The 12,137-nt window shown below is 40.1% G+C and overlaps 1 protein-coding gene across 11 annotated transcripts in view; it reads right to left on the bottom strand.

Moving 5' to 3' along the window:
* The window catches only part of LOC134219152 (high affinity cGMP-specific 3',5'-cyclic phosphodiesterase 9A), a 782,997-nt gene that overhangs the window by 65,925 nt on the left and 704,935 nt on the right, over positions 1–12,137 (bottom strand). The window lies entirely within an intron of this gene.

The following is a 12,137-nucleotide window of genomic DNA, read 5'->3' as shown; positions in this document are numbered from 1 at the left end:
TGGGGTTGCGTGCTAGTTTTCGTCTTTCCAAGACCGATCAGTGAGCGATTCGAAAGATCTGATACGACGAAAATTATAACCGAACGCAAATTTGGGCATCACCCGTTTCGGCCAAGTGCCTACCCGATCGCAGCTCTCGCAGATAAGTCGGATGACGAAGCGCTCTGATGAGTCAAACCTAAGCTAGGAAAGCGCTTTCAAGTCCAATGGTGAAACCGCGCTTCACTGCGTCGGTTGGATGGGTACAAAAATGAGTCGGCGAATCATTTTTAGGGGAAGGGGGGGCAATATGCCCTAGCTAAGCAAACACTGCTCTATCGTCTTATTTGTAACGCTATTCATGGGTATTTTTACATTATGCATCAGTTAAAAAAGATAGCTAGTTGATGCCATTCAAAAATTGTCAAAAATCTCAATCATATTGATAATATTCACATTTCAAAAAAGTGGTGATATTTTGTTGCCGGAAAACTCATGAGGCAAAACGCCTTTCAGCTGGCGGCTCCTAGGGAACAAAGTACCACGCGTCGGCGAATCAGCATTCTAGTATGGATAGTCCGTGGAGACGCAAGTACTTTGTAGGTTATTGCCACTAGGGCGTTTTGCCTTGCCAAAATGTTAGATGTTTCTTCAAAATGTGGAAATTTTCGGTTTTTCCGACCTTCCCATGCACTATTTTGAAACTTTCTTCGCCTATCCTACATAATTTTAGATCTAGTTTTGTTACGGACATATTAATGGCGGTAAATATGAGGGAAACCACAAAAGGCGTTTTGCATCGGGGGGGCGTTTTGGGGCCTCTTCCCCTACTACACTCAAGTGCGTTCGTTGAGCTTCCACGCGTAAACAGACGCATAAGACGGAGATGATTATCTCATTTTGAAATTTAGACGCGGAATTTTGGTTAATTTGGAAACGAAAAAGGGCGGCACCTTGAAACCAAGGATTAACAAACGTAACTTAAATAGCCAATTAAAATCAGTTCTTCTTTATAGGACAAGTATTCTCGGCTTGATTGAATGTTTACGAAGGCGGTTTAACTCCGTTTTACAAAAATTCTCATCTAACAACTTATAATTTCGATTTGAACGATTTCGCATAAATTGGCGGGCAAATATTAATTCAATCAAAAGCGATACAAGCACCAGAAGTGTTAATTGGTGTTTTCTGTGAAGCAGATTGATGTCAGCAAGTGAAAGCTAACCGTTAATTGCATGAGACGTCATATTTTTCAATATTTTGTGGGATGTTTCTTTGAAATCGAACGTCAGAAGGTCAGTCAACCTACAGGATTTGGATTACTGGAGGAAAGAGCGCTTCAAGTCCATCCAGTTTTCCGCGAACGGTAATGGCCGCCAGCTTGCCTGTGGACTAGTTTCTTATTTGATGTTTGTGGAGATCAACTGCACCAACCGTTCCGAGCATTTTGATCAATGTGGTAAATAAGAAGGCGTGAATCCACTTCATCAACACCTTCTTATTAACTACATTGGTCAGAATGCTCGGAGCGGTGGGTGCAGTTGACCTCCACAAACGTCAGAGACTAAGTCACAGACGGCCATTACCGCTCGCGGAAAGCTGAATATAAATATTTATTATTTCTTTAAAATACTTTTAAGAAAGTTGAGAAATGTTTCAGCTATTTTGATTTTTTTGTTAATTATTTTTTGCTTGCCAATTTTGCCCAAAAAATCTTAAAGGGAGTGGGAGCAAATATGTCTAAAAAATATTTATGTCAGCATAATATAAAATCATATAAATACCCTTGCATTTATGAGTGCGTCCGAATAATTATTCTAAAATTTAATTCAGGTGGGTTCCTTTTTCCAATGTTGATAGTTACCTTTGTTGAAGTATGTTATTAGTTTCCTACTGGCACATGTGATTTGGCAGAATAAATTTTGTTTGTACAAAATCGTTGTTAGGTTTTTTTAACCTGTCAATGGATTATCAAATGAGCTTTCAAATGTTTACTAACATATGTTAACTGTTCAGTGGAATGGAGTCAAAGTTTCTCAGATTTTAGTTCCACTAAATTTTACAAATTAATGCACTTAAAAATGGTTGACAATATGCTAAAGAAAGAATTCCCTTTCATGCATTCCAATAGACCAATATGTCCACTGGTCAACAAAATCAGAACAAAATAGAACAATGAGAGGGTAATCAAAACTAGGGTAAGACGGTATAATATCACCCCTCCCCCAAAGCAATACATAAATAACTTATTACTCCTGTCATAAGACGAGTTTAAACAATCCCATTGAATTCCACCACTTAATTGTATCCTGACAGATACGTATTTCGACCTCAACAGTAAGGCCGTCTTCAGTGTCTTGTACTTGACTCGACAAGACAAGACACTGAAGACGGCCTTACTGTTGAGGTCGAAATACGTATCTGTCAGGATACAATTAAGTGGTGGAATTCAATGGGATTGTTTAAACTCGTCTTATGACAGGTGAAAGCATTCCACTAAAAAGCTCAAAATAATTTTCTTATCAACTTATTACTTTTCAACGCCCCCTCATTCATGATAACTGTGAGTTGCCATACGAAAAAATTACAGAGAACACCTAATAAAACCTTTTCTTTAAGTCATAAAAAATGGGTTTCAACAAGTGCCTGGGCAAAACGGGTAAGACGGTATAATACGCCCTCCCTAAGCCAAATCCTATGAAAACTTTTTACTTTTCAACGCAATTTATGTAAACTTTGAAAAAAAATTCTACAGGGAACACGTTATAAAGCTTTTTTGAAAAGTCGTGAAAAAATGGATTTCAACAATTGCCTGGGCAAAAACGCCCCACATTTACCGAAGACGTTTCACAAACCTTCATTAGTATTTTATATATCCCAGGTTTCAAATCCTTATATGCTTGACATTAAAAAACCAGCATAAGCCAATTTAAGCAGGTTTGAATAACATTTAGTTTCCATATCATTTGGAAGCTACTGGTGCAGGCTCGCCGCGCTTGTGTCCACTTGGTAAGGGCATATGGTCCTGCCAACACTGGGGCGTTTTGACCAGTGAAACATATTTTTGAAAAACTCTACATTTTTGAAGATGGAAGCAATTTTATATCATACTAGCGAAAGAAACCCTACTTTGCCCGGGTGTTGCAATGAACTATTTGCAGCACCGCACTCTAGATCAATTTCCGCGCGTTTGTTTTGTTTTCCTCAACAGCTGACCCAAAATTGTATTCAAATGATTTTTTACATTTCCCCGTTAAATTCACCAACTTTTTGTAGATACAAACCTTGCGGATCTCAAAACGAATCGATTAGAAAAAAAAAATCTTGCAAATCGGTCAACCCGCTCGCGAGTTAAATCGTCAGGAAGAAAATCTCAACTCATTTTTATTATATAGAAGACTAGCTGACCCGACGGACTTCGCCCCGTCCAATAACGTCACTAACAAACAAACATTCAACAGCTTTGCTCGGGTGTTGCAAATGTCACAATGAAATATTTACAGCACACTCTAGATCAATTTCCGTGCGTTTGTTTTGTTTTCCTCAATAAGCTGAACCAAAATTGTATTCTAATGATTTTTACATTTCCCCGTCAAATTCACCATCTTTTGTATATACAAACCTTGCGGATTCCAAAACGAATCGATTAGAGAAAAAATCTTGCAAATCGGTCAACCCGTTAGCGAGTTAAATCGTCAGGAAGGAAATCTCAACTCATTTTTATTATATAGAAGACTAGATTAACCACTGAGAAAAGTTATTTTGATGCCAGACTGAGTGTTCCAGTGCAAGTTTTGCAGACAGTACGCTAGGCTACTTTTAAATAAAAACATCAAAAAATTCGGCCGCCACATGGTGGTTTGGTAGCACGTGCAATTTGTACTGCGGATAAATTTTGCACATCTATGAGAGCCTTGGAAAATTATCATGAATGTTGTCATTTTGTTGCAAGGCACAATACATTAACAGGAAAATCATTTGTATTTCGCCGGAAAATATAATGAGCTTCCTCAGGAAATTCTGCTAAATGTTCCAAAATATTCATTTAGATTTTTTCGGAAATTCCTCGAAATTTACATTATTTGAAACTTCTCGGAAATATCTTTGGTAATTGCAATGAAAGCATTTAGAAATTTTCAGGGAAAATTGTTTGTAATTTTGAACTTTTTTAACCGTTTTTTTAATTTTCGTGAGAAGAAATTGAAAAAAAAGAAAAAAACGGAAAATTGTTCCAAATTTTAACGAAAAAATATTCAGAATTTCCGCGGGTAGTTCTTTGGAATTAGCAAGAGATATTCTTCAGAATTTCTACATTAAATTCTTTGCAATATCCGCTTGCAACTCTAACAAGTTTTCACGGATAATTCTCTGGAACTTTCATATGAAATTCTTAGGAATTTCCTAGATAGATTCTACGAGAATTCCACAGGAAATATTTTGTTTGGAGTTTTCGTGAGAAATTATTCAGAATGTGGAAGAAGTTTTCCAAAGATTTTTTTTTAAATAGAACGGGATCTTTTTTATTTTTAAAGAAAATTCTGACCCCGACCCTGACCTGACCTCGAATCCACCGGTTTCTTGCCGTATCGCCATAAGCACTAAGTCACCAACCGCTAGGTCCTTTGTTTCCTTGAACCATTTTGTTCTTCTAGTGATAACCGGCAAGTACTCTTTTAGCCACCGAACCCAAAACTATTGGGCTAATTTCCAGCTGCTCCTATGGATAGTCCGTTGATCTACAGGTGCCGTAGGTAGAAGCTTCACCCCAGTTGAACTGCCCAGCAGAAAATGATTAGGCGTCAATGCTTCTTGATCTGCCGATTCCAACGGTATATACGTAAGAGGCTGAGAATTAATCATGGATTCGGCTTCGTACAAAATGGTTTCAAGTGCCTCGTCATCCGGTTTGCGAGGCGATTCCAAAATTGCTCCCACAGCCACTTTCATCGAACGTACGAGTCTCTCCTATGCTCCGCTCATGTGCGGAGAGGGTGGAATAAATTTCCAACTACTATGTGCTGGTAGAGGTGAGGGCCAAAGTGCGAATTGTGGATTCGATTTCCACCAGGTTTCATTTCGTTGTTACATCTGCCAGATTTAGTTTGGAAGAGACGTGTCCCCAGTCATTTGGCTCAGTAGACATAAGTATTTCACCAACCCGTACTGCGACGAATTGATGATATCGTCGATGGTCTTTCGATTTTATCCAGGCCAGACTCATCATCCAATAAATCCACATGAACTGTCTAAAAATCGGGAATGAGTGATGCTCTTTGATCGTATTCAGCATCCTAGTTCCGAGAGACGCTGATTTCAATTCAAGTCTCGGTACTGACTGTGCTTTCAACGAAGGGACTTTGGTCTTAGCACCTACGAAAGCCACTTGTTCTGTTCCACACACATTCTGTTCTGGAATCAGACGGAAATACGCTACGCAGCAATACGCAATTGCGCTGGCGTCTACGAACATGTGCAATTCCAAATTTTCAAAGTTTTCTGGATACGGCGAACGAAAATAACGTGGGATACGCAACGCGTGTAATTTTCGGAAGAGTTTAGTCCACACAGAAAAAAATAATGAAAAGTAAACAGCGCGTAAAACTTGCCATGCGGAAGTTTACGCTATTATTCACTGAAATGGCCCTCTTCCTAACAAGATTGCTTACAACTTGTATGCAATATAGACGATTCACATCAAATATTGTATACATTTAGGCTATATCCGTTGTGGAATCACGCTTATAATGGCGTTCCATTTATGTGAATGATCTTTGGCGTAAATTTCAGTGCATTTTTCTATCTGTGCACTCACGCCACCTTGCATAGAGATCCGGGGTAATCTGGTCATCCCATTCTATTCATCTCGCCCAAATGTCCTGCATTAGGGTCTTTCCATGGACGAGAAAAAACGCAATAAAGCCCAAAGGGTCGAACATGCTCATTACAACCTTCAAAACTTCTCGCGTGGTAGGAACATGCTCGGCGGGAAGAATCTGCTGAAGGTCACTTCGCAAGCTGCACGAGTACACGAACACATCCTCTAGCGGCAACCACTTCATTCCCAAAACCGACTCTAAATTTTCGACTCTTTCTAGAGTTAGATCTTTCGCTGCTTCTCCTGCTAGTTCACCACGCAATACATCCACATTATTGGACAAAAAATGCCGCAGCGTAAATCCACCCTTGGAATGTACTAATTTGACCTCGTTAACTATCTGTATTGCATCTTCCGCTGTTCTGAAGCTATCCAATTAGTCATCAACGTAGTTCTCATTTTTGATGGCCGATGCAGCATGCAGCACGAGAAAAGTCGTGAACAAACTCTTGAGCGTTGAGGTTTTTCACATATTGAGCTGTTGCAGACGAACTAGTGACCCTGAAGGTTGCCACGTCCATGACATACATCTGAGGGGGTATACCCCGTTAGGCATAAGTACGATAGGCATAAGGACGTTAGGCATAAGTACGTTAGGCATAAGGACGTTAGGCATAATTGCGATAGGCATAATGGACGTTAGACATAATGTACGCCATGCATAAAATGTTCCAAAGAACAGCCTATGGCATATAGAAAGCAGAATTAAGCCAAAAGTCCATTATGCCTAACGTACTTATGCCTAACGTCCTTATGCCTAACGTCGCGGACCCCATCTGAGGGTAGCTTGTTGGATGGTTCCGAAACAGAAAACGTTGAGACTGACAGTCGGGGAAGCGTATTTTGATCTGGTGCAACATTTCCATTAGGTCTCCACACACTGCCAACGGAAACTGTCGAAATTGGCACAATACGCGAGGAAGCGGAGTAAGCAGATCAGGTTCTTTAAGCAGTTTTGAGTTGAAAGAGACTTTACCCACTTTCGCCGCTGCATCCCAGTCAATCGGAATTTGCCGGGCTTCTTGTGATTGGTTACGATGCCTAAAGGTAGGTACCATATCCGACTGGCGTCAACAGATGTCAACAAACTTGCTCTATGCGCATAATCTTTCCGCTGGTAATCCGCTATCTTTTCGCGAATTTTCTCTCCTAGTGCTGGTTCCTTCGTTTCAAACACTCCATACGTCGGACCGCCATAGGGTAACTGTCAGGAAAGTTTGGGTTGTCGATATTCCATAAGAGCCACGTTTCAAAACTGGTTCCTGTTTCAGTGCGCCGTGCTGTCTCTTGCAGTATCTGATTTGCTCGTTTTTCGTCATCTGCTTGCAGCATTGTATCCGGAGCTGAAACGCCAGCATCCTCTAAGGCGAAGTAATCACGTAGCTGCTAGTTCATTTCTCGATACACATCGGAACTTGCTCCAACGTGAAAGTTGACATTGGAGGAAGCTGTTGCTTTACCAGGGACGTAGCCATAAATACCCCAACCAGGTCGGCATTTTGCACCAATCGGATCTCTCGGTCCTCCTTCGCGAAGCTTCAGCGGAACGCAGAGTCTACTAGGTCCTGCAAGAGTACAGGATTCGAGAGATGGTTTTGCTGAACGGCTGCTTTCAAATGATCCACGAGATTTTGAACTGAAAGCCTAAACTGCATAAGTGTCTCCAACCTAACATGCTTCGGAGGAGGAGCTTGGTGGATCTTATGCATCAGCGTCCGAATCAAGAGTTCGGGCCTGCCATACACCGCGCGCAGGGTCTGAATGACATGCTGCACGCTCGATGGCAAAAGTAACCGACTTCTAACTGACTCTAGTACGTGGCCTTTTAGGCATCGTTGTAGACGGCTGAGATGCTCAGCTTGGTGGCCGTCGACTGCTCGTAACAACTGATAAAAATTGGCTAGTCTTCTGGGTTTCCGCTGAACGTAGGTATGTTTTCTTGTGAACGTGGAGGAGATCCAATACCAGCCACAGAATGGCCCGTAACTGGGTTTATTCCCGAAACGGTAAGGAACCATATAGGAGACAGTAGTCCATTCTAAATTTACAGCGTCATGGGAAGTACTCTTCCCTATGTACATCTTCTCTATGTACATCTTTTTGATCAGGCAGCCAGTTATTGACTTTATCGATTGAGTTTGGAATGCTACTCTTGATACTCTCACTCCGACTACTGGTTTGAGCGAGCTGTCGAATTATTACGTTCCGTTTTTCCAAGGATTCGCGCCTAATCATCTGTTACTTCGCCTTGAGAGTTGATTCTTCTATTAACTGCCGTTCACGAAGCTGTTTTTCTTCTTCCGCAAATCTCTTTTTCTCCTGCAATTGGCGTTCTGATTCTTCCATCTCACGTCGCTTCAGATCCTTTTGTTCGCTCCTGTTCCTTCAATAAACGTTCTTCCCCGATAATCTTGAGCTGCTCTTCTAGAAGTGCCGCACGAGTGCTGGAAGTTACACTTCTATCTGAGAGCAGATTTCCCCTTTTGACCCGGCTTTCGATCCTTTGATAGAGGTCGTGGTTGGGAGTAAGGTCTTCTTTTTCGGTCTCGACGTTGTAGCTCGCTGCGATCCGCTCGTGATACCAACGCATTTCGTACAGTTAAACTGAACATTTGCTACTTTAATCCGTTCGTCAACTCCCGCACAACCGAAGTGTTGCCATATTTGACAAGAATTATGGAACGTACACACAGTCAAGCAGTTTGACCAACATTGACTCCACCTCTCGTTTATTCAAACATCCATCAAGTTTTACCAACAGCGACACGAACAATCAATTTATTCGATTGTTTGCTCTTCTTCACTCATGACATTTTCTCGCACGTCACTGGGAACGTCATACTCGTCAACCGAAGCGACGCCGTGATTAGCAGCGCTGCTTCTAAGAGGGATCTCGTCGTCACAGGTAGTTATTTATTATGTCCATGTCAGCCAAATTGCCCTTTCTGCCAAACGGGGCATTTTAAGCCAAATGACCAGTTGTTCATTTTGGCCAAATGCCATTTTTAGCCAGATGAGTTTCGGTCTAGGTTTGTTCGGCTAAATGACCAAATCAGCTTACGAGACCGTCATCTGACTGACAGTCATTCGGCGAGGGCCATTTGTTCGAATCAGGGGGAGGAGTAAGCCTGTCATCCACGAACAAATCAATCCTACCTAAGATGTATTACCACATTACCACCTGTGGTATTACCTGGGCCACGCCGCTTGGAAAAGGCGGGCCACCTCGCTTGGCGAGGGTACCATTGTTCGAATTGGAATCTTGTAGGATATTGGTTAATATACACTACAACTGCTGACTAACAAAAAAATTGTGGGATTGTTTATTTACATTTGCTTCATACTTTACATTTGCTTCATTACCCCCTGGTTCGAATGCACGAATGACGTTTGACCGAAACGGATGTTAGGTCCAAAATAATATGGCCGAAAATGACATTTGGCTGAAAGTGACATACTACCGAAAATGCCATTGCCAAACGGGTCATATGCCCACAAGGTCGATCCGATTGACCGATTCGGACAAATAAAGTTTTTCGATAAATAATCAGTTTAGACCAGGGATGGGAAAAACCAAAAAAAAAATGGGATGATCAAACTCACCCGCGATCTTACTTTTAAATAATCAAGCGATAAAAATTCGCCAGCGATTAGGAATCGTTTGAAAATCGTATCTTGATTTGAAGCATTTACCGTTACATTTTGAGCTATTTTTCCTTACTACCATGAAACCATAACGCCAAACAGAAAATATAACGGGACTGTTGACAATTAGCTTATATTAGTAAAAATTAATGTTTGAATGAAAATTCTGGGTTTTGTTATCGTTTGAGTATAAAATTTGAGAAGTTGTCTTCGGCGACCACTCGCCTACTGTTTTCATGTGAAAAATTTTCACATGAAAATGACAATCATTATCGTCTGATAATGATTCAGCACAACACTGGTTTAAACAAACAACACTTCCATTCCAGCCAAACGAAATTTCGGTCTATTGACTTTCGGCCTAATGGTTTGTTTGACCAAATCTCATATTCGACCTTGTGACCGTTCTCATATGGGTTTCGGCCAAACGACCCTTCTCCATTCAAGAATTTAATTTGGTCGAAAAATCGGTAAATACTCGGTAATGTCTGCGGAAAATTCTTCAATTTTTTGCAATTTTCATACGAAGTTCTTTAAAGTATCCACAAGAAGTAATTAGTTTTTTTTTCGTGGGAATATGCACTTAAATTTTACAAAATTTTCACGGAGAATTCTTTCATTTTTTACTGAAATTTATTCAGGATTTTAATGGTAATATTTTCAGAATATATAAAAAAAACTGTGGAATTCTTCGGTTTAAGGCGGTGGCACTATAATATCTTTGTAGTTGTTCCATAAAAATCATCAAAAATTATTCCTTTTTTGTTGCACATCCGAATACGGTAAAACATTGTATTAATGTGAACCATTTCCGAGTTGAACAGATAGATCATCAATAGATCTGCTTTGATTTACGTTGATATTATGCCATTTGGCATAATTATGAATAGCTGGTGATGGTGAATAATTGTGATAGTCAATTGCAATAACGGATGCAATGACGTGATGATTTTTAAAAATAATAAAAAATAGTTATTTGACTGAGTGGTGCTGGCATAAAGCCGCAATGACGAAAATAACTCCGGTCGGTATTTTATTTATTTTATTGCTTTAGCTACAGTCCTTCCTTAGTCGTGCGGTAAACAAGTTCCCGGTTTGGTCTAGGAAATTTTCGGGTTTTTCTCGGAAATTTTCTCGACTTTCCTGAGGCACCTGTCTTGACCAGCTGAGCTTTTTTTGCTGGAAAATTCATGTTGGTCAGCATTTCTTACGAAACAACGCAACACGTGTCTGCTTCTATCATTTTAGGGAACATAATACGTGAAAGAGCATGGACTACGTATATTAGTGTGGCGAAGGCGTTTTGCCTCAGGAGATGGCTAGATGTGTTGACCAAATATAGAATATATTAGTTAGCAGAAACCCTAAACTGCCGGGGTAGTCATCACCAAGCATCTCAAAACTGAAATAGGTGAAAAGGTGGTAAAATAGAAGAATTCGGTCATTCTCCTATCCAGTTGAACATAGTCACACATCACCTACGCATTAATGTGAAATGCATTTCATGAACGAGTCCATGGAAAATTATTCCTGAGAAGAAGAACATAATAAATTACTCTCACACAATGCGCCACATCCTTGTATTCCGAGTATTCCATCAAGTCCATCATGACAACAATGGATGAGCAAGACGCAAGAAACACACACAATACCCGAGTCCATTTTCCGTATGCAGAGAATGAATCTCGGTCGAACGCAGAAAAAAAGTAAATGTAAAGTTGAACAATGATGGATTGGAACACCACGAAATGTGTAGTGGCGGCAGTAGAACCGTTTTCTATCATTCAGACAGTAGTCTTCATCGTCACTCGTGAATTTCCAACCAACGCCACATGTATGTATGCTGAATATATTTCCTACACATCCGCTGGAACCAGTCCATTGCACTTAGAAGCACTCCACAATAGTGGATGCAGCCTATAGTCTAGAAGTGGGATCATAACTCAACACGATAGCGAAAAGTTTTATCAGAAGCACTATGGCCTCTGGCATTATGCTTCGAATGGACCGTTAGCCTGTTTTTCTATCACAAGGTGGACCAAAGCTTGAGGTTCGCCTAGGAGAACGACATTCAAAAATATGATACGATATAATCCATGACTCTAATATATAACTGCTGCCACAATCAATTCCACCAACTGAGCTGAAAATATAAACTGAATGAAATAATAATAACTCGTTTAAGTAAAAGAATCACATGATGTTGTTACTGTTGAAGAACAAAAGCATAAAAATACCATACTTACAAAATGTAATACATAACTTAGCTTTGACTGACTGTACATGCCAATCATTGCTACTCCTTGATCAGAACTGGTGTGAATTGTATTAAGAACAAAGTGAAAAGAGTCACTTGATCACCGAGGTCTACTAAAATTCAATTACAATTTGTATTGAGGATTAACTCCTAAAATATCGAGTTTTCAGTGGAAACTCGGTAGAAAAATTCACAAATATTTTCTGAGAAAGTTTCAAGAAACCGCATACATTCTCCCAAAAAAATTTAAAAGAACTTGTCGATGTAGTTCCGATAAAAATCCCAAAAACCTTCACAATTTCAAATCGAAATACCGAATATTTTCCTATAGAAAATTAATGGAATTTTCCGCAGAAATTCTATAACATTTTTTTTTTTATT

The sequence above is a fragment of the Armigeres subalbatus genome, chromosome 3 (assembly GCF_024139115.2).
Source record: "Armigeres subalbatus isolate Guangzhou_Male chromosome 3, GZ_Asu_2, whole genome shotgun sequence".
Lineage (NCBI taxonomy): Eukaryota > Metazoa > Arthropoda > Insecta > Diptera > Culicidae > Armigeres > Armigeres subalbatus.
This window is presented reverse-complemented; position numbering and strand designations above follow the sequence as displayed.